The sequence below is a fragment of the Pinus tabuliformis genome, chromosome 2_1 (genome assembly GCF_031772625.1).
Source record: "Pinus tabuliformis cultivar Carrire ecotype Pingquan chromosome 2_1, CPIR1, whole genome shotgun sequence".
NCBI classification, from domain to species: Eukaryota; Viridiplantae; Streptophyta; class Pinopsida; order Pinales; family Pinaceae; genus Pinus; species Pinus tabuliformis.
This window is the reverse complement of record NC_142299.1, coordinates 356,827,781-356,853,138: the sequence shown is the minus strand read 5'-3', so window position 1 is coordinate 356,853,138 and position 25,358 is coordinate 356,827,781.

The following is a 25,358-nucleotide window of genomic DNA, read 5'->3' as shown; positions in this document are numbered from 1 at the left end:
TAGAAGAAAGAGGAAGGTAATTCATTGGGGATTTTAGAAAAGAAACTAGTGGGAATTTTCGAAATGGGAAATAGAAGAAAGGAAAAGTTTTTACCTTGAAATCTTCCTACACTGGTGCAGGAAAAAGTAATTGCAGCAGGAATTAAACATTTACTTGGATAAAAATTTCCAGGCTAGTTACCCCAAACTTGGGTAAGTGCTCAGTTTCCTGAACCTGCTTCTTCTTGAAGGCAGCCAACATATCTAAAAAAATCAAGTAACATTCCCTTTTTATTAAAACTTCGATCTTCCTACCAACATGCTAGTTTTCAAGTTGATCCTTCTGCAATCGTGTCAGTCAATTGATTTTCATAATTACAGGAAATTTTTTCTTTTTTATACTTTTTATTTTTGTCATTTTTTTCTATTTTTACTTTTCTTTTATTATTTTTTCAAGAAGGAATCAAATCTTTGACAGGTTGGTGTTACCACCTACCAACTCCTTTTCAAATGGCTATTGGACTTGCTGCATAAAATCTCCCTTAGTAAGGATATGAAAATATACCTTCAATCTATGCCCATTTATCAAGAACACATAATTTCTTCCATCAATAGTTTTGATTTCTACCGTTCCATTTTCGAATACTTTGACCACCTCATAGGGTCCCATCTAGTGTGTGTGGAATTTTCCTTTAAAATATTTGAATCTAGAATCGTAAAGGAGTAGCCAATCACCTACTTGGAACTACTCCTTCTGAATGGACTTGTCATGCCACTTCTTGCACTGTTGTTGAACCAAGATGTTCTACTAAACAACATCCCTTTGGAATTCATCTAACTCATCTAACTGTAGAAGACACTTCTGTTGTGCTTCAGAGAGATCTAGCCCTAAAAGTCTTGATATGGAATTATATCGGCAAGAGGACTTGTTTTCCATACACCAACTCATATGGTGTGTGTTCTATGTTGTTTCTCCAAGTGGTTCGATATGCCCACAATGCTTCTAGTAATTTATTAGCCCAATCCTTTCTATGCATATTTACTGTCTTTGTGAGGATGGACTCATTCACCTTATTTGTGGACTCCACCTGACCATTTGCTTGTGGGTGGTATGGTGTAGATTTCCTGTGCCATATTTTGTACTGCTCCATCACACCCTATACCAGATTAGAAATAAACTGTGGTCCATTGTTAGAAACAATTTCTCTAGGCACACCAAATCTAGTAAAGATTTCAGTAAAAAGAAAATCAAAAACTCTTTCAGTAGCAAAAGAAACAACTTTAGCTTCTACCCATTTCATAACAAAATCTGTACAAACCAAAATATGTTTTTTATTTGATGACGTTGGATTTATTGGTCCTACGAAATAAATGACCCATTTTTCAAAAGGCTCAATCATAACCTGAGGACATAAAGGAATTTCATTGGTTTGATTAGGTTGGCCAACTCACTAACATCTATCACACTGCTTGAAATATTGTTTGGCATCCTTAAACAAGGAAGGCCAAACATAGCTAGCTCATAACACATTGTATGCAGTCCACTTATCGGAAAAGTAACCCCGACAAGGTTAATCATGGGTAGATTTTAAAATATCAAACAATTCTTCCTCTCTTACACATCTACGGATAATGAGATCTGCTCTGGTGTAAAAGGGGACTCCTTGAATCCAGGAATATGCAGCACTTTTCTGTATGACATTCCGCTTTTCACAAGCGGATAAGTGAGGTGGTAATTTTCCAGTGGATAAATAGTTAGCTATGTTAGAAAACCATGGGGATTTTGTTAACATAGCCAAAAGATTTTCGTCAGGAAAATCATCATCAGCAGGAATTGCTTCACCAGGATTATTTAATCTTGAAATATAATCTGCTACTACATTTGATTTTCCTCATCTATCAAAAATGGTAATATTAAATTCCTATAACAATAGTAACCACCTAGTCACTCTACTACTAGTTAATGGTTTATTCATCAAATATATTATTGTGGAATAGTCAGTATGTACAAATACTTCATAGCCTGTAATATAATGTCTGAATTTATTAATGGAAAAAATTAAAGCTAAAAACTCTTTCTTAGTAACCGTATAATTGAGTTCAGGGGTGACAATTTTTTGCTAATGAAATAAATAGCATAAGATTGTTTGTCTTATTTTTGTCCTAAAGTTGCGCCAATAGTAGTATCTGAGGCATCAGAGGAAATATCAAATGGCAGGGACCAGTTTGGTACTCTCAAAACTGGTGCCTGGACTAGTTTTTCGTTCAATTTCTCAAAGGACTGTTGGCAAGTTATGGACCAAGAAAACTCACTATCCTTACCCAAAATTCGAAAAAGGGGGGTAACTATCCTTGAGAAATTCTCAATGAATCTTCTATAGTAGCCTGCATGTCCTAGAAAACCTCTCACTTCCCTTTGATTTTTGGGCAAAGGGAGACTCAAAATGACTTCTATTTTTACAGGGTCAACCTGGATACCTTTGTCGGAAATAAGATGAGCAAGAACCACCCTTGCCTTGCACATTAATCTTCATTTCTTGTCACTCAAGGTGAGATGAGCTTCTTGGCAGTGAAGAAGCACTTTTTCTAAATTCTTGATGGCTTCCTAAAATGAATCACCAAACACAGAGAAGTCATCCATATAGATTTCTACACACTCAAGGTCAACAAAAATAGCTAAGGCTGCCCTTTGAAAGGTAGTCAGAGAATTACATAGCCCAAAGGGAAGCACTCGGTAATAAAATGTACACCATGGACATGTAAAAGTGGTTTTGTCTTGATCCTCGGGTTCTATCTGTATTTGGTTATATCCACTAAAGCCGTCTGGAAAAGAAAAGTACTTCTTACCAACAAGGGAATCGAGTACCTGATCGATGAAAGGAAGGGGGAAGTAATATTTGAGAGTGGATTTGTTCAATTCTCTGTAGTCAATACAAATGTGCCATCTCCCATCTTTCTTAGGGACTAATACTAATGGAGAGACCCACTAGCTATCAGAAATAAGATAGATAAAATCACCATCTAAGAGTTTTTGCAATTCTTCCTTTACAATGTCTCTTAGAGTTGGGTTCATTCGCCTTTGGGGTTGTTGGACAGGTTGGGATCCATCCTGAATATAGATATGGTGGGTACAAGTTTCAGGAGGGATGCCTTTCATATCTTCATAGCCCCATGCAAAGGCATCAAGATGGTTTTGCAACAAATTCACAAGATTCTCTTACTGGGAAGGATCCAAGTGTGAACTGATATATAAGGATTTACCTAGACTAATCTCAACAAGAGTGGTATCAGGCTCAAGAGTACACAAAGGTGTCACTAGAGATGGTGGCGAGCGAGGTAGAGAGTCATATATTTCCTGAAAATCTAGACTAAAAATCTGACTCAATGACTCAAAATTAGGCATGGTGCCTAGATTGTTTAGGAAGTCTTGAATCTCACCCTCCTGCGAGGACTCAACATTCTGATGTATCAAGGAAATAGGTTGAGTCTCCTCATCACTATTGTAGTCTAACCATAAAGTGTCTCCAAGCTCCTGAATGGATCTAGCGGGTGGACACAAGGTGGTCTTCTTCTTGGAATCTCCATGGGAAATATACATATCACCAGAACGACATCCGATATAAGCATCAGCCGTAGCAAGCCATGGTCATCCCAATATCAAGGGATGTCCTCCCACATGATTCTTTAGTTGAAGCACAATGAAATCTGTGGGATATTCCCAAGAGTCTAAGGAAACGACCACATCATCCAACACCCCTTCTATCTTGATTTTAGATCTATCTGCTAGTTCAAGCACAGTGGGAGTAAGACAAATATGGACCAATCCAAGTTGATCCATGGATTTCTTGGTCATAACATTAATGGCTACCCCCAGGTCTATAAGTACATTGGAGACAAGGACATCACCTATCTGAACAGAGACAACAGGGTTTTCGGGGTCAGTATATTTTTCCATGTGCATACACTCTGTCATTAACTCTATTGCTCTACCAAAAAATTGAATAGTTTGAGGTTCCAATCTTCTCCTTCTTGGCTTCTTGAGACAGAGTTCCCTAATGATTTTTGTGCAAATGGGGATTTGTTTAATAGCTTGGAGCAAAGGTACCCTTATGAAAATGTTCCTAAGCTCAGAAGTTAGGCTAGGCTCAGGAATGGGATCTTTCTTCTCCACAACTAACCTCTCTAGATAGGGAGGTCGGTTGGAAGAAGATGGCAAGGGCTCAGAAGGTACAGGGATAGGATGAAAGGTGTCATCTTTTTCGGAATGGTCAGGAGTTTCCTCCTCTCCTTTCTCATTAATAATCACCATAGGTTGCTTTTGATTTTCTAAGGTTACTATCTTCCCTGATCTCAATTGGAGATCATTGACTCCAACTGGCATACACTGATATCTAGATGAAGAAAGTGGGTTCATAGAATGGATCATTTGTACCGCTTTATTATTGGGGTTGGGTAAAGGTTGAGCAGGCAGTTGAGAAGGTCGAAACGGTGGAGGTAAAGGTAATGGTGGCATTCGTTGACTCAGTTGAGGTAATGATGGTTGTGGCATTAGGTAAGGTGCATATGTAGGAGGGTATGATTGCATAGGTGCAGGATATGAATGATGTGAATGGTTTGGCCCTCTCCATCCTTGTTTCCAAGATTGGGAGGGTTGTCCATACTGATATTGGTTCCCATGCTGCCAATGTTGAGAGTGACCAGTGTTAGGATAGGAATATGTGTGCATTATAACCAAAAAAATGTGGTGGAGGTTCGGGAACCATACCTGCACTTACCTGAGGCCAATTTCTTCGTGCTCCCATAGCATGCAGTGATTCAATTTCAGGTTGTCCTCCCTCAAGTATAGCTTTCAGCCCAGGTATGGAGGGACATTTTTCTATGGCATGGTTCTCTACACAAATTGCACATTTATTAGTTTCTTTAATATCAAGAGGACAATCTCTTAAATGATGCTTTCTTCTACATTTTGGACAAAAAATAGATAATGACTCTTTCTCCTCTACAAGTTTTTGTTGAAACTTCAAAGAGTCTATTTGTTTACTAACATATTCATTATTTCAATTTTCATATTGTCCATTTTGTTTTCTAATCCAATAATCATAGCAACAGTAGATTCGATTTTCATGTTTCTATTCCGAATTCTTTTACCGGATCTATATTGGTTCCTTGAGAATTTCCTGCACAAGTCACAAATCTGATCAAAAGGTTTTTGAGAAATATCCCCTTGTCCTAATAGATTTAGATTATTCCTAGCATCATTAGTAAGGCCATGTAAGAACAAGTTTCTAATGGTACTTAGATCAAATTTGTGCTTTGACCTTTGGAGGATGTACATGAATCTCTCCAAGTAGTCCTCTAACATCTCATCATCATTTTGCACAATAGTAAAGATTTCATCTTGAATATCTCTAGTTTTACAATATTCCTAATATTTCGACAAGAACACTCTCTTCATTTTCTCCCAAGAATTTATAGTGTTTCCTCATAGTCCCATGAACCAACGGAGTGTTGTGTCCTTTAGGGTTGCAGGAAGCAACTTTAACTTCTGGGCATCAGATGAATAATCATAACTTCTACACAAAATATCAAACTCAAATAAGAATAGTCTGGGTCTTCATGTACCTTACCATAGAAATGGGGAAGAGCTTATGGTGAAATATTTTTCATTTGTACTTGTGTATTAGGATTCACAATCGGGAATCCAAAAGTGGATTGTTCCTCATTTACCTGATTTTCACCACTTCCTTCTACATGGCATTCCTCATCTGCCACTGTTGTTCTTCCACACAAACCACTCTCAACGGGTTGAGAAGGTTGACTATGGATTCCAATAGTCCGCTTCTTCCCCTTTACCAGTTGTGTCACACTTGGACCACTGTTACCAGAGCCCAAGTGGATTGTTCCTACGTGATGACTCTGAGTTTGTTTATACTTTCTGCCTACAAAAGAAGGCCCAATATGATATTTGGTTTCAAATTTGTCAGTATTTCTTTGGCCCCTAGCGGGCTTCGTACCCCTACCTCTTTTAGACATTCATTTCAAAAAATGAAAAAACAAAATTCAAATAAAAGCTGCAATTTTCGAAAAAATAACTCAACACCTATAAATTCCTTCAAACAATAGAAGCACATTATAGGAAAAAATAATAGCAAACTTACCCCTATTGCAAAAACGGAAAATTCTTACCAATTCAAATCGCCCCCCCCCCCCCGACAACGGTGCCAAAATGTTGGGTTAAGGAATTGTACTTAAGCAAACTCCTCAACACTTAATTATCAACCCAGGGGTTTCGTAAACTTAGAGAAGAAGCATAGGAAATGCAAAAAGTGGTATGAACTTTTCCTATTCCTAATCCTACTTCTTAAAGGAAATGTTGCAGAATCAAACAGAAAACAATCTTAAAGGCAATTGACACCAAAGCAACCCTAGTGCTGGAATGTAAAAGAATAATTTGCAAGTAAATCAAGTAAAGGAAATTTCACACAACTGGAAGAAATATTAAATGTTGGAATGAAATGCTATGTTTATCTTCAGATAGATGGCTAACAACCTGACAAGTGGGCCCTTGCAGAGATCTGTTTCCCAATTTATTTTCCTTCTACACAAACAACCTGTTCTTGTACTATTGCAATCTTCTTGCACTAGTGCAGGTACAGTGCCCTTGTGCAAAAGTATATTTTACCTTCCTTACTAAATATTTATGTCTTTGTGGAGGTGCTCTAAGCCTCAAGGCTTAGAGCACTCTGTTCCTGTGACAAGATACTAGCTCCTGCACTGAGGCAGAGTTTCCTTCACCAAAGTTTCCAATTTACTTTTAAAAATATTGAAAGATGTGCTAAAAAGAATTGCAATTGCAAACAAAATTCTGAGATAAATTATCTATGGAAAAGAAATGCTTTAATTAATTGAATCTTGCAATGAAAGTAAACTTCATAAAATGAAAGCAACTCGAAGTAATCAAAGCAGTAGTCAAAGTAATCTGCATGTATCAGCTAGCTTTGGAAATCCACTAAAAATGTTTATGTTCCTTAATCATAAGTCATAAAATGCAAGGATAAACTGTCTGTGACAAATTCATGTAATCGTTCTCAGATCCTTCAAAAATGTACTCTTAATGTTAAGGACGATTACTGAAATTAATAATATATTTGCTTGTAGAAATAACTGAAATGATAAGAAAGAAAAGAAATGTAATGTTTGTTGTGAAATAAATAATTAATCGGAGTGCAAGAAACTACATGCACTGGTACAAGAAGAGAGTTCCTGCACAACCCAAGCGGAAGCAAATCAAGACAAGAATTACACGTAAAGATTTGCAAGAAAGAAATAAACTCAATCAAACTTCCAAGCCATAGATCCGTTCACACTTAACTATGAAATGTATTTAACTCAGAACCTCAGAAATAAATATAAGAACCATTCAAACCATGCAACTACAAAGGATAAATGTTCACACAAACTTTTCAATGGCAAAAGCGCAAGGGGTAAACGAGCTGGGTTGGTTTGGCCCTTGCCAACCAGCTCATTTCCCGTTTAAGAAACGAGACAATTCAACACTCAAGTACGCATGAAATATAAATTAAACACAACGTATAAATAACATGGCAGTTTCCTTGTATTACTTGATCAACAAATATACATAGTGGTGTGACTCCAGCCCAGAGCCGAGGGCAATACAAAATTACACAGTGAATAAAATTACAGCTTAAGGATCACTAGCTAGTTCTACCTACAGTCTACATTTTATACAGTCTTTGAACCTTAGTTGTATTCTACTAATTACATCCCTTTTCCTATTCAGGACTTTTGAACAGACTAACAACCAATATTACAAAACTGGCTAAAAGTTATAATAGAACACGAACTTTGCTGGCCATAGACCATCCTTGGAAAATATCCCTGATTGTGCTCCACCGATATCCATCCTCAGTTAGTCCGCAACTGAACTAAGAGTCATGGATAAAAATGTCCACATGGATGGATTCAACTCACGGAAATCTCGGAACAATCATCGTTGGCGGTGTAGGAATCTACCTGCACTGATCATGCTAACTCATAATTAACACTTAGTTTCTCAATTACTTCTAGGAAATTAAACATAAGTTACAAGAGGTACTTAATAGGCATGAAATCTATGTAAAATGATTAATAAAGCACTTTAATAAATCTTAATATAAAATACGAAGCATATGTAGGAATAGATAGTTATCTTGGACTAGTGCAGGAAAGAGAGGGTTAAGTAGAGATAAAACAAAGGTTAAAGTTTATGGAAATGGGGTAAAAATAGAGCAATTTGGGACACCAACAGTTTCAAAATCTGAAATTTCGACCATGTGGAACATAAATCGTAGTGAAATTCATGTAAAAAAATTCAAATCTTTGTTCACTATATTTTTGCAGATATGGTCCAAAGAAGTTATTGTTTTTGCAGGCTCTGGAATTCAGTCTCAAACAGGTGACCTAGGGAAAATTGTCATAACTTTCTCTACGAGCGTTTGATTTAAATTCTATAAAATGTGAATAAAATTACACAAACTTCATTTTTTCTTGTATCATTTTCAGCGCTGAAGTTTGAAATTGTGACACGCGGAATTTCGTACAAGTTCACTCTACTTAACTAGTCCATAATCAATTCATTGTGGGATATTGGCCGTTACTTTACTTGTGACATTGGAAAGAAGACTCATAGTAATACGATAAAATGAAATTTCAGACCTCAGAGAGTCGAAATTACATAGATACAACAATTTCAATATTGAGCTCCTAAAAATAAAGAAAAAGGTGTGTATTTTTTAAAATTTCGCATAAATTTTGTTTGAAAAATGAGTTTGAAGTGATTCAAATGGCATAGAAAAGCATAGATATCATTGTTTTATTCTAAAAAGTCTCAAAAGAAAAAAAATGGACATACCTAGTAAGCAACAAGAAAGTTCTACTATGACACATGAAGAAGAGGAAGAAATGCAACATGATATATCAAATTATGAGACTAAGTGCAACAAATTTCACTCTCGCAAAGAGTAACCAAAAATGAAATGGAAGCTAAGATGGATGGTTTGAAGAATGGTTTAAAATAATACATGTAGGGTTTGAAGGATGGCATGGAAGCTAAGATGGATATTTTGAAAAATGGTTTAAAATCAAACATGGAAGGTTTGAACGAAGGCTTCCAAAGTTGTTACAAGAAATGTTTCCTAGTGGTGACAAGGTACTCCATGAAAATAAAGATGAGGACAAAAGGAATATGAAATATGATTTTAGAGACTCCAACATTGGGTTTAAGACCCACCACATTCCAAAGATCGATATGAGGAAGTTTGATGGAAAGGATCCAATAACATGGATATTACAGATGGAGAAGTACTTTGATCTACATGATGTGAAACACACACAAAAGGTATGCATTGCATCTATATATTTAGAACCTAATCAATTTGTATGGTATCGATGGATTTTTTCATGTAAATCACTTGTAACTTGTTCAATTTTTACAAAAGAATTGATATCACAGTATGAGGATAGAATGAGAAATACCTTCTTTAGCCAATTGATAAATATAAAACAAAAGGGTTCAATGGCGGAGCACATTGAGGACTTCTAAAGATTGAATATAAAGGTAAATGGTATTACAAAGGAGCATAGGATTCATGTCTTCATAGGAACTTTAAAGGGTAACTTCCAACATAAGGTTTTCCTTTGGGAACCTAATTCATTAGAGAAGGCATTCAAGATGGAAAGAAAAGTTTAAAGAAAAATTATAACAACAAGGAAGTCTACCACTCACAACTATAAAGATGTAAGTGTTGTTACTCCTATCCTCCCACAACCTACAAGGTTGACACCAGAAAAAATGGACAAAAAAAAGCTAAATTGCTTTGTTAAAGTGATAGAAAATATGCTAAGGGTCATAAGTGTGTTGAGAAGCAATTATTTTATTTAGATTGTGAAGAGGAGGAAGAAAAGGAACAAGAAACATCAAAAGATGATGATATACACTAGGAACCAACCCCAGGTAAAGAAGAAATGAATCCAACCATATTTTATAATGCATTGGCAAGAATTACCACTCCTTAAACTCTCAATATAGAAGGAAATATCAATAAAAAAAGGTAAAAGTGTTGATCAATTTTGGTAGTACCCATAATTGTTCATTGTAAGATAGTTAATGAACTGAATTGCTTTCTATATCCAACATCATAGTGTCAAGTAATGGTTGCAAATGGAGGAACAATAAAATGCTCAAGGAAGTTCCATAATATCAATCTAACCATGGGAGAGTATGTATTGAATAGTACGTTGATTTCCATTCCAATGGGTGGTCTTGATGTTGTATTTGGAGTCCAATGGTTACAATATTTAGGGACAATAACTTTTAATTTTCCATAACTTTTCTTGAAATTTTCTTGGGAAGGAAAGGAAATTTATTTAAGGGGCATTGCCAGGAAACCGAGGAAGATAATAAGAAAGAAAAATGAAGTATAATTGCACAATTATGCTCACTATATGTTCAAACATTGAAATCATCTGTTTCTCCATATCTCCAAAGAATCTTGGACAATAATTCCAAGGTATTTGAGACTTCCAAATACCTTCCACCTATTCGTGATCATGATCATGCTATTCACTTGATTCTAGGAAGCGTTCCTCCAAACATAAAACCTTACAAATATCCCTATGCCCAAAAGAGTTAAATTAAATGTATGGTTGTAGAAATGTTAGAGGGATGTATAATTCAACCTAGCCAAAGTTCTTTCTCTACTCTAGTAGTATTGGTGCATAAGAAGGATGGATCACGGTATAAGTGTCCAGATTATAGGGATCTCAACAATCTCACTATTAAAGATAAATTTCCCATTCATGTCATTGATGAATTGTTGGATGAATTACATGGAGAAATTTACTTCACCAAGATAGATCTTCGTTCAGGATATCATCAAATCGTAATGAAGACTGAAGACATTCCAAAAACATCATTCATAACTCATGAAGGTCATTTGAATTTTTCGTCATGCCTTTTGGCCTTACTAATGCACCTTCCACATTTCAAGGTTTGATGAATTCCATTTTAAGACCCTTCCTTAGAAAATTCGTGTTAGTATGCAAAAACAATTAGAGGAGAAACAATTGTATGAAAAAACCTCCAAATGTTTCTTTGGGGTATAGGAAGTGGAATATTTGGGTCATATTGTATCTCATGAGGGTGTTAAGGTATATCCTAACAAAATTAAAGCCACCAATGAATGGAAAATCCCCACTACCCTAAAGCATCTTCGAGGATTTCTCAGGTTGACAAGATATTATCGCAAGTTTGTTAAGAATTATGGGAAAATAACAACACCTCTAACAACATTACTGAAGAAAGATGCATTTTTTTGGACACCAAAAATAGCTAAGTCCTTTGAACATCCTAAAGAGGCAATGTGCTAAGCTTTTGTTTTAGCTACTCTAGACTTCACAAAAACTTTTATTGTGGAACGTGATGTATCAGGAATTGGAATCAGTGTTGTTTTAATGCAAGAAAAAATACCCATTGCTTTTGAAATTCATCCAAGGAAGGGAAAGTAATTACACAAACATATTTAAGAAGGATATGTTGGCAATACTACATGCCCTGAAGAAATGATGCCCTTACCTAATGGGAAGCCACTTCAAGGTAAAAATGTATCATGATAGTCTTAAATACTCTTTGAAACAAAGATTATCTTCAAAAGAAAAACAAAAATAGGTCACTAAGATGTTGGATTATGATTTTCAAAACATCTACAAATAAGGGAAGCAAAATGCTATTGCAGATGCACTCTCAAGAAGGGATGAGTTTGTGGAAGCATTTCTCTATGCAATTTCTATTATCCAACTTGAATGGATAACTAAATCAAGGGATTAATGGAGAATGATGAAAAGGTTTGGACACTCATTCAAAATTTGCAACAAGTGTTGGACATTGGATAAACCAATGCTCCCCATGTGTTCGTGACATGGACCAACCGCCTCTCATGGATCCTTATCTCTGGCGATGCGGTCATTGAATAAGACCTATGGGCTTTGGTCTAAATACAATCATGATTCCCAAAAGTGGTATCAGAGCGTAGATCACGAGTTCGATACAAACCCGACTTGCGTTGGGGGGAGATTGTTGGACATTGGATAAACCAATGCTCCTAGTGTGTTTCGTGACATGGACTAACCTCTCGTGGATCCTTATCTCTAACGATGCGATCATTGAATAACACCTATGGTTTTTGTTCTAATGACAATCGTGATTCCCAACAACAAGATCCCAATACGTCAAATACATTTATCTAGAAAAATGACTCATTATGGTACAAAGATCGCTTATATCTATGTAATAATTCCTCTCAAACAAAATATTCTTTTATAATTGTGCACCTCTCCTTTAGGAGGGAACTCAAGATTTATAAAAACTTACCATAGGCTCAAGAAGGAATTTTTCAGGATGGCCTTAAATATGATATTCAGAAGTTTGTGGCAGAATGTTTGGTTTGCCAAAAAAATAAATTTGAGACAATTAAGACCCTGAGTCTGTTACAACCTTTATCTATTCCAAGTCAGCATTGGGAGAAGGTCTTAATGGATTTTATCAGAAGTTTACCCAATTCCAAAGGAAAGAGTGTCATCATGGTGGTAGTTGATATATTTACCAATTACGTACACTTTTGTGAATTATCTCATCCTTTTAAAGCCAGTATAGTTTCTACTACATTTATGGAAACAATTCAAAACCTACATGGAAACCCAAAGATTATTGTAAGTGACAAAGATCCCATTTTCACTGGAAATTTTTGGACGAAATTATTTTCTTGTCTTAGTATTCAATTAGTTCATAGCTCATCTTATCATCCTCAATCTGATGGGCAAACTGAGATAGTGAACAAATCTTTGGAAGGATATATTTGTTGCTTTGTATCTAATTAAAAAAACACAATGGGTCAAGTGGTTACCTCTGGCTGAATGTTCGTATAACACTTCCATACTGTAGCAAAAATGATCCCATTTATGGTACTTTATGGATATCATCCATCATCTATCACATCATATTTAAGAGAAAATTATAAGGTTCAAGTAGTGGAAGATCACATCGAGCATCAACAAGAATTTCTCCAACTCTTAAAGGATAACCACGTTGGTGCATAATCGAATGAAACAATAGGCATATCAGCATTGTAGTGAAATAATTTTTTACGTAGGTGACTAAGTATTTTTACGAATATGACCATACAAACAAATGTCCCTCAAGCAAGCTAAGAAGGATAATAAATTATCACCCAAGTACTCTGGTCCTTACAAGGTGTTGTAGAATATTGGTACCATGGCATACAAATTGGAGATGTCTGCATCTTCTCGACTACACCCAGTTTTCCATGTTTCATGCTTAAAGAAGGTTATCAATGACAAGCTCCTAGTTCAAACAATATTTCTAGAACTTGACGAGGAAGGAAAAATCATATTGGAGCCTGAAGCAGTCACATAAAAAAGAACCCTACAACTACGAAATCGATTAATTTCATAGTATCTCATTAAGTGGAAGAACTTACCCACTGAAGATTCCACATGGTAGGATGAGTATTTTATAAAGAAGCATCCATAACTACTCAAGCATTGAGGAAAACAATATTTTGAAGGACAGGGGCATGTTAGGTCCTTATAATACTAGTGTAGCCCCCTTATTGTTATTGTTGTGTCCATATAGCTCCCATATTATTATTTTTGTGCCCCATAGAAGCCCACTATTGTTATCAATGTGCCCTTACATTGTTGTTGTTATGTAGGCTCTCATTATATTGTGACCCTTTAGACTCCTATATATACCAAGGAGGTCTTTTCATTTGTATCATCCGAGAATTTTTCATTTATGTAATGTAAAGGAGGTTTCCCCCTCAAAGAGGCTAGTTTTCAAGTCATTGATGATTTGGTTTCATAACAATACATACATATATCCGGTAGAATTGGCACCTCCAAAGCACATCCCTACTAGCTAATGGATACAATCACCTAACCAAGATCTATGGCCCACAATCTGCAAGGGAGGAGGGGGATCCCTACTCCAAGTTCCAGCTCTGGATTCCACCTACTTCCAGTAGCATTCACATCAATGACATTGTAAATGATGAATATCTAAGCACTTTTTGTATAAGAAAACCCTTTACAAAAGTTATGCTCTGTAATGTCAAAATTCTTCGTTAAATATGAGAAATATTTATGTCTCCCACTCGTCATCAATCGCGGCCTATGGCCTTATCTGCATGGCAAGAACATTTACAATATTATAGTTGATTTTTCTTACCAGCTATCTATTTCCAAGACCAAATATGCATGATAAATGCATATGCTACTCTATTTGCATTTGTTTCGATACTTATTGAAACAGTTGCAGTGGAAAACATGCAATTCATTCATATGATTATATTTTTATTATTATTGAAAATTTCAATACTGAAATAGAATACAAGCAATCAAAACAATTACAATAAATAACAAATATTTTTGTTTAAAAAAAAGCTATAATCGATTAAATTTGGACAAATTTCAATGTTGAACAATATCATGTCAATATTTCATATACATATTGGAACAATGATGATGTAGTTAATGTTTTTTTACATTTTATGTGATTATGTGTACATAGGTAGTGTACCATATAGAGAATTCAATTATTAGCTCGCATAGTACATTTGGTCTGATAAATCTCCAAGTTCACTTCAGAATTTCACTTTACAACATTGAAAAGTCTTCCTCTTAGAAAATTGGAATCATTGAACTACATATAATTTATGCTATAAATAGTTCCAAAAAATGAAAGCATGTTCCCCATTTAATGCTAATAACTGGAAATGAAAATGAAAATAAAAGATTTTATGCAAGTGCAAGTTGATTTTGGCATCATCCTATTGGTTAAGTTGTTTGTTCTTGCATGACGCTTTTTGAACAAAAGCTACAAAACAACTAACAATTGTTGGTAATCATTCTATCGAGTACTTCATTTTTTATGAATTACTTTGGAATTTAACCAAATATTTTAGTTGGCTTTTATGGCACTCTTCATGATCCATATTTCTAGCTCCTAAAGCGACCACCTTGATTGCCTTACTTTTGAAACTTACACTTATATAGAGGTTTGCTCCAAAACATTATCTTATTATATATACAAGCTAAGAAAAAAATACGAGATTAGCTATTTTACTTTAGATATATTTACATCTTCCTTGAAACAAATTTTGGAGCTATTATCACCCCATTCCATAATTTATTAGCTTTTATGATTGATAACCTTAAGTATTGGATATGTTTTTCTACCATTTTCATTATTTAATTCTTTCAAAGTTATAATCAGAACCACTTGCCTCCTTTTCTATTTCATTGCACAGGTTTCTTAGCTTTTTTGTCATCCTCATTGACATTAACCTTGTGACTAAGTAGATAAGATGAAGAGTACGTCAAATGCCTTCGTCATAAACATTACTTATGTAAGTGACGAGTTTCTCAAAAACGTAAATTGAACCTTTTGTTTCATACCATTTTGTGTGTCAAATTTAGGCCCTTGGTTTCATAGACATTCTAGGATTATTGAATATTATAGGTTGCCAATGCTTCTTCCTAGAGCGCTCGAACAATAATACTTATGCTTCGCCTTCCATATCACTTTTGGATTATGAACGAGATTCCATATTTCTTTCCCTTACATTCTCTCATCCATTTTAACCTAGTAAACATTTAGATGAGAGGAACCTCTTACAATTTCTTCTTCATATATGCTTAACCAAGAAAAACTTTTAATCGTTCCCTTCAATACAACAAAAATAATAAAACAACTTGCATTGAGATTCTTTCTTCATATATCTTGTGCAACTTTAAGCTTATTTAGCCTATCTTTCCATGCTTTTGGCCTAAAAAACTAATGTGAAAAATCTACAATATGAACAAAGAATAACAAGTAAATACAAGACCATTTCACAATTTCTCTGATAGAAATGCTTAGAAATGTTTAGGATTTAGATAGTACTTACTATTAAGAGCTGAAAAGATGGTTGATAGTCGAATCTTTGTGGAACAGATATGACTGTTAATTTCATTTAAATGTTAACTGACCCCAATGTAGAAGTTAACTACACTAAAGTTGATTACTCTTAATTATTCGGGTTAATGTTTAAAACTAATGTCGCACGAGTGCTATCTTGCTGAGTGTTATGTAAAGTTCATTTAAAATAGTGTTTCCCTGTGATGAGTTGTTCTAGCCCATGCCACAATTAGACGTGTCAACCAGAAATGAGTATACTTGTTCTAGCCCATGCCACAATTAGACGTGTCAACCAGAAATGACCTATACTCATAATTAGACGTGTCAACCAGAAATGACCTATGCTCATAATTAGACGTGTCAACCAGAAATGACCTATACTCATGGTTCTTGCCTCACAGTTCCAATAAAATGCATCTTACCACAGTTTTGATAACTATGGTAGAAATTTAGTTGAAACTTTGTAGAACAGATGGATATTGGTAACAAAGCTTCTAAAATCACATAGACTAAGAAATTTAGAAAGCTAAAGTATTATGGAAATTGTTTGTATTTTGTGTCCATTCAATCAAATGGCGAACAATTCATAGACGGATTCTCATCAGATAGCAAAGTTAAGTTTTGGGGAGAGAGCATAATCATGGCTTTTAAACGATACATTATAGATACATGACTGCGTGACCTGGTTTTTGTAATCCATGTCACACTTCATGGTGTGTATTGCCACATGTCACCTATTTTCCCAAAATGAGTGTGCATAAATCATGTATTGCAATTAAATTCCTAAGGTAGCCCATAAAAATGGAAAAAATGAAAGTGCAATTAATCACTTGGCTGGATGTTGTGAACATTTAGGCCAGTGCATGAAAATAAGCGTACCCGTACCCGTCTTCTTTTTATCGGAGTCATTGGAAAAGGAAGTTGAGTCTTCGCCAACCCAAGCAATGATCTTGCTTGAGCCTGCATATTCAATAATAGTAAGAAGTCGAATCGAAACTAACATGAGATAAACATACAAATAAGCTTAAAATTGTGTGCGTACCCGTTCGTAGGTAGATGTTTAAATTCAAAAATATGCGTCATTAATTTTTAATTATATTTTTGATATGTTTAAATTCAAAAATATAGTTAAAAAAATCAATTAGGTATAAAAGTAGTATAGTGATTTTAATTATAATTGCGTAAAGAGACGTTTGATAGTCTAGTATGGGGTAGATCTCACATAAACATATAAATGTAAATGTAAAAGTAAAAGTAAATGTAAACATTTAACATGTAATGTTTAACATTTAACATTTTTAATGTAATGTAGGCCCTATTTAGAAATCAATCTAATTATTATTATTTTATGAACACTAAAAAAATAAGTATGATAAATAAAAGCTCTTTTTATACTTAATCCAAAGGTATGGTAAATAAATAAAACTTAAACTCAAAGAAGAGGTTTTTTAGGTGAAGCCTATGGGCCAAATACCATTTTTATAAAAGAGGTATGGTAAATAAATAAAACATTTGTTTTTTTTTTTTTTTTATTTACTCCATAATTCACTTTATATTTGCAAACACTCAAAAATCACGTTTTATTTAGCTGAAGTTTATGGGTCAAATACCATGGGCCAAATTATTTTTAATACCATGAAAAAAATATTATTAACCGTAATATTAATATTAATAAAAATAAATATTGCACATGGTATTGACCCATGGTATTCACTTGGAATGTAGCCTATTTAAAAGGGGGAATTAAACCAGCATAGATCCATCTTTATTCTCGATCTACTAAGGGCCCAAAGGGATCAAATATCCTAATATGCAAACTACCATAGAGCAAAAAAAAGATTTGATCCCTCTTGGGGCTTGGTAGATCCAGAGTAAAGATGGATCTATGCCTGTATATAAAGAAAGTGTGGAATTCTAAGTTATGGAGTATGAATGGCATAAAAAGTAGATCTCAAAAAAAACAAAAAATCTATTGAGATGTTGTGGGGTAGGAATTGAATAAAAGAAAATATGGAAAACAAAGATGTGTTGTGTTGTAGAAATAAATTGATTAAAAATAGATATTTAAACATGGATGAGCTGATTTGGGGTATGCATCTAAGATTTCAGATTTTTTTTATTCCATTCATAGTTTATGGTCAACAAAATTTTCTCTCTTTCCTATATGTATATATTTAGTTTTAGAAAGGATTCAACATGGTTCTAGAGGGATCAAATCTGTTCAAGTGCAAACCTCTTTTACAATGCAAAATTTGGAAAAAGACATTGCATCTCTCTCTCTCTCTCTCTCTCTTAGCTTTGAGGGAAAATTGACCAAAAAAAATATAACTAAAAGGGAACCAAAATGTAAAATAATTTGACTACTTCAAACATTTTATCCATAAAAGAAGCTTTTTTCCAATTTCTATATATAACTTATTATGAATTGTAATTATGTATATTATATCTTAATATATGGTTGAATAGGGATGAAAATTAGTTAAATATTTAGAAATTGAAGAGAATGTTGATCATTTTAAACTAAAATAAGGTTAACTTAATTGTTAACACATAATAAGAAGAAATTCATATATATATATATATATATATATATATATATATATATACAACGTAGAATATCTCTACAACCCTCTCATATTCTCTGAACTCTCAATTGAAGTTTCAAGTAATAAAAGAAATAGTAAAACCAACCCATGGTATGACAAAGATTGTAAAAGTGCGAGGGGAGTAATTAAGGGAAAAAAAACAATATATTCCTAAAAGATGAGAGAATCTCTTACACTATCTCTAAGGTAGCTCCTAAGAAATTCTGAGACAAATTCTAACTAGGAAAACTAAAGATAATAATAAAATTGAATCTCTTACACTATCTCTAAGGTAGCTCCTAAGAAATTCTGAGACAGATTCTAACTATGAAAACTAAAGATAATAATAAAATTGCTTTACACAACTGGAATTCCTATCTTAAAAAGCTTTATGAATCTCTAAATGTCATGGATAACTTTGAAACCCTGCTCACAACGAAAGAAGTTTTCTCATTAGAAGACATTGATTTTGGGGTTAATCGCTTGGCTAATAGGAAAGCTAAGTACATTGAAGGTTACCAGGCGAAAATCTTAAAAATTGGAGGTCCTGTCCTCATCCCCCACATTCACAAGCTTTTCAATCAAGTGGTCAAACAAGGGTTCCCTAAACCATGGACTCAAGACCTCATTATCCCTATTTTTAAAAGTGAGGATACAAATAACCCCTCTAATTATTGGAAAATTATGATCATCCTTCTCCTCGCCAAGTTATATGGTATTATTTTGGAAAGGAAGTTAAGCATATGGCTTAAAAGTGAAGGTAAGCAGGCTAAAGGCCAAGTGGGTTTTAGAAAGAAACACTCAACAACAGACCACCTCATTATGATTAGGATCATTGTGGAGGAATGTCGCAATGATAAATCCAATCTCTTTTGTTGCTCTGTGGACTTTAGAAAGGCTTTCGATACAGTTCCTAGAAACAACCTTTGGAAGAGGTTCGAAGAGCTAAAGGTTCAATTTGAGTTGAGAGCTACCGCTATAAGGTTATACGAGAATGTAATTGCCAAGTTAAAGAGCAATGAGGGGGTGGTCGAAATATATTAAGTGTAATATTGGAGTTAAACAAGGTTGTCCCCTCTCCCCTACCCTATTTGGCATTTACATCGAAAAGCTAGAAGGTTGTTTAGAGGAAGCAGGATGTGCTAGCATGGTCTTAGCTGGGATAGTCATCATCCTTCTTCTCTATGCTGACGATATTCAGGGAAAATTTTAAGAACCCCCCCTAAATTTATAAATATAATAAATGGGCGAATCTCCATGGTATATAGGAAAAATGGAAGGCGATTTTATCAATAATATAATATATATATATAATTTTTTGGCGAATCTCTCACTAGGCATGGCGAATATTTTACTCAATTATAAAATCTTGTAAGATCTTGGCGAGTCTTTCACTAAATAATAAAACTTTGTAAAGTCATAGTGAATCTTAGCATAGGCTACATGCTCGTTTAATTCCCCCATTTAAATAGGCTACATTCCAGGTGAATACCATGGGTCAATACCATGTGCCATTTTGGTGAATACCATGGGTCAATACCATGTGCCATTTTTATTTTTATTAATTCTAATATTAGGGTTAATAATGGTTTTTTGCATGGTATTAATAACAATCTAGTCCATGGTATTTGTCTCATAGTATTTTGGCCATAGGTTTCACCTAAATATAACCCATTTTTTTAGTGTTCGTAAATATAAGGTGACTTATGGAGTAAATATAAAAAAATGTTTTATTTGTTTACCATACCTCTCGTTTATTTATATTTTTATTAATTTACCATACCTCTTTTACAAATATGGTATTTGGCCCATAGGATTCACTTAAATAAAACCTCTTTCTTGAGCCTTTATAAATAGAACGAGGGTTATGGACTAAATATAAAAAGAGGTTTTATTTATTTACGATACGTCTAGTTTATTTTTATTTTTATTTATTTACCATACCTTTTGAGTAAGTATAAAAAGACGTTTTATTTATTTACCATACCTCCACTTTACTTATATTTTTATTTGTTTACACCCTTACATGTATATAAGGTGACTTATGGAGTAAAGATAAAAAATGTTTTATTTATTTACCATACCTCTCATTTATTTATATTTTTATTAATTTACCATACCTCCTTTATAAATATGGTATTTGGCCCATAGGATTCACTTAAATAAAACCTATTCTTGAAAATGGGCGAATGGATTCACTTAAATAAAACCTATTCTTGAAAATGGGTGAATGGAAGGTTGTAAGTCCTAATTTCAAGGGCTAAATTTACCTTTTTTACCCTCTCCCTTAAAATAAGGTGGGCTATTTGAGGTGATTTGTAAAAATGTACTATGATACAAAATATTCGCCCACTAAAAATTTAAAACCCCTTAATTTCGCCAAAGGGCGAACATTCGCCCCTAAAATTATCCTTGACGATATTGTTCTTCTCGCAAGGTGCGCATCTGATCTTGATAAGAAACTTAGACTTCTTAAGGATTTATGCTCTACCATGGGTATGATTGTTAACACTGACAAAACAAAATTTATGATTATCAAATCCAAGAAGGACACTTACACTAATTTTATGTATGACAATAGTAACTTGGAGGAAGTGTCTTCCTACAAGTACCTAGGAATTGATATTCATCACAAGCTCAATTGGAACTATAGCATTGAGAAAAGGATTAATGGGGGATGGAAAGCTTATTTTGGTCTTGAAAATAATTGTAAAATGGAAAACCTCGTAATGTGGGATAGAAAGAAGTTCCTCTTTGAAACTTTAGTCACTCTGGTTATCTTATATGGATGTGAGGTTTGGGGTTGTAGCATCTCTAGAGAATCTTGGAGAAATATTGAGAAAATCCAGAAGCGTTTTATAATGTATAACCTCAAAATTAAAAGAAACACACCCTATCCTATTCTCCTTATAGAAGTGGGTCTTTCCCCTATCGAGAGCCTAGCTATGACTAGGCTTCTATTGTACAAGCACAAACTCAATAACATAGGAGACCATAGACTTCCTAAGCTAGCTTTAAATTCCAACAAAAACCACCTAAGGCTCAAACGAGGTTGGTATAAAGACACTAGGGCCTGGTTAAACCATTGGGAGATCGACGAGAATGTTGCATTGAAAAACATTAATAACATTAAAAATATTATTACTTCTAAGTTCAAAGAAAAAATGTGGTGTGATAAAGATTTAGCAGTTAAAAGAAAATTATCATATTATAAGGAGGTCATCAACCCCACCCTAGAAGATCAAAAGTATATCTCTGTTTTAACTAGCTCAAAGAAGAAAATTAATATAGCCAAGATTAGAACAAACTCTCATGAGCTCCATAGTGAAACAGGTGGTTGGGCAGTTCCTAAAACACCATGGATGGAAAGGTTTTGTCATCTCTGTGAGAATACGAACATCGAGGATGAAAATCACTTCCTCTTAGAGTGCCTCGCGTACAACCACATTAGATCTCAGTTTCAAAATCTTCGTTGCAATACTAACCTTCCTAGCCTTTTACGATGTCAAAATTACAGTGAGCTCGGGAGGCTTCTCTCCAAGCTTTTTGAGCATAGGAATAAAATCTTAAATCAAACTAGATAATTCATTTCTTTAGGTCCGATAGACCAAAGTTTGGTCTCAGTGGACTTTAACCATCATCATCATCATCATCATAGTTAATTTAAGTTAAGTTCTCATCCCTATTATTTGAAATATGGAGAATGAAAAATATAAACATAAAAGAATGATTGTGCTTTGGAAACAAAAAAAAGATCAGAATAATATGCATGTGATGATACATTGCCATATACATGAAAAAGTAAAACACATTTCATCATGAAGATTTGAGCAGTTCACCTTGCTTGTAGAGTTTGCTAATACAAATAATATGTAATTATATTAAGAATGCTTTAGAACACTACTAAAAAAAGTGATGCGAGTTAAGACATCTTTAAAATAAAAGGACATCATTATTGTAAATGTAATTTAATGCATCTTTTAATTTTATAAATTATATAAGGTTTTTACATATATAAATAAATCATGAAATGTAATCCAATAATTTGAAATTCATGAAATGAAAGAAAGTGTGAAAAATTCCATTGCTTGATTGTGGAAATGGGGAGTGGGGCATAAGAATTTAATAGTTGTAATTCTTTATTACCGGATTTTCAACACAAATGTCATATGTGGCATGTTTTTTTTATTGAAAACACTAATAAATTTTTAAAATGGTTGATATGATCAATTAATTATGGAGAATGATAGTTTATTATTTATATTTTAAGATGGATTGTTCTTTTCTAGTTTTAGATATTAATTCAATTTGTAATTATATTTATAATACGTTGAGTGGACACTTTATTTTCTGGTTAATTTGATCTAAAATTGTGGGCATTTCTTAGAATGGTAAGTTTGAGCTTTGTAATCTACACAATTGGAATCTTCCAAAGATTTTTAAGAATGTTGAATTCATTTATACCTCCAAAAACACATTTTAAATGGTAAAAATCCATGATCTTACTGAAACTTAGTTACATTTAAAAATTGAAAATGAGTCCAAGGAGTTGAGCTCACACATTAGAGGTACATATTGTATAGCTCAAGCAGTAGAGGTACATATTGTATTTTTTTGATGGCTGGTTCAAATCTCCAAAAACGTGCTTTACTTGGTAAAAATTGCAACAAAAAAAAAAACCAATTCTACTTAATAGTCCCATAATCGTTTGGTTAAAAACAAAATAATAATAATAATAATAATAATATGTGAAGAAATAGAATTACATTAAAAAAGTATTGTTTATCTGCATTCTCTACAAGAATGTCCACATTTAATACATTTGTAGAGTCTCAGAAAATGAAAAATGACATGTACAGTGATGATTTTTGAAGAAAACATTAATTTAGAATATCCTAAATCCTACTTTAATAATTACAACACAAAAATCCAACCATATTTCTCAATAATTACAACACAGAAATCCAACAATGCTTTTCAATAATTAATAGACTATATCACGTGATTTGGCACTTTTTATGGCGTAAAAATATGTACATTGTTGTAAGGAATACAGATAAACACCCATTTTTTCCCATTATTTTTTTATTTAATCTAATTTCTTCAATTTTTTTTAAGTATAACTCATTTTCATTTTCCGTCAATAATACTAATTAAAAAAAAATACTCATTTTCAATAATAATTTCTTCACACTTTTTCCTTATAACTTATTTTCTCTGTTCCTGTAACATAGTTTCAATTTTTTTAATTAGATGTAATTATGAGTATGGATCTTAACATAACAGTACTTGGAGTTAATGCTTACATATTATATTTGTAATGTTGGTTTATGAGCTATTTGTGATGGTTGAGAAATTTTCTCAACCTCTCCTTCTAAACTAAGAAACTCTATATATTAGAGTAATCTTTGAATGTAAATTGGGTGTGTGTTGACGCATACAATTTTGTGTGAAATATATGAGTGCTTTCAACCATTTTTAACTTGGTATTGGAGCCTATATGGGCCTGGACTTAGCCATAGCCCAAGGGCATAGGGAGATTGTAATTTGTCGTTGGGTATTTTACCCTTGTCCTTCTTCAAGTGCCATGTATTTTAGAGTATTTGGTCTTCTTGAGCAACTTTTAGGATTAGGTTCTTCAAGTGCTCTATCTCCTCTTCTCAATCTAGACCTTGTAAGCATTCAAAAATCTTGCAAATTCTATCAAACCTTCACAAAAACCGTGCTCTGAAAGAAAATTGATCCAAAAATGAAAGTGAAAGTTTCATTGATTGATTTGCATGTTTGTTTATGTCCTAGGCAACAAATCAAAATTGCTAAAGTGCACAAACATAAGATAACTTGCAGAAACTTTACAGAAATGAGAGGACAAAAATGCAGCAAAAAACAAGAGCAAATTGGTAACAGAGTTCACCCATCTTGGGTTATGCCTTTGAGTCTAGCTTCCAATGGTGATCACTTCATTAAAATTATCAAATGTTAATTATACCAATTTATAATCTTCAAACTGAAAATGGTATGCTTCCACGTTGCTCAGAACTCTCAAAAACCCCCATCTAGGCTCTTCTTGAGCTCAAAAAGGCTTAAAATTAAGCAAAATACCCCACTTTAACCAAACTGGTTTGCAACTTGTAACTCAAAAGCTCTTGGCCTTATTAACTTAGAAACATAATTCCTATATCCCAATTGGTGGGTGTGCTAGTTAACTCCTCATAGGTCGGGGGTTTGATTGGCACCTGTCGATGTTCTTTGCGCGTTATAGTTTTAATATTAAATAATAAATTTTTTAATTGGGTCATTAGCCACATACCCTCCCCTACTGTGGTCGCATTGTAAGTGTTGGAACCACAGGTCATTGGCTCCATGCCCTACGCCCCCGTGCTTTGGTCACATTGCATATTCATATGGCTAGGGGTGCAGGTGGTAATGCCATGCACTCGACCCCTCCTCTTCGTCGTCGACAGTCATATGCCACCTAACGAAACCATGGGCTAAGTCAATAGGGTGTGCCCACTAGCCCGCTCGTTACCCCAACCATTGGATCTGTACTCAATAAATATAACACCCGACCTGTTATCTCAGTTTAGCTTCAAAGTATAAGGCTCAATAGTTTTAAATTTTTTTTATTCAAAAAAAATTAGGCACGCTGATAGGTGGGTTGTCAGTGATAATTAAAAAATATTAAATAATGGGGTTGAAAGTTGGATGGTCAGCGAGGAAAAAAATTCAAAATATCATCAAACTAAAGGCACTAACGGTTG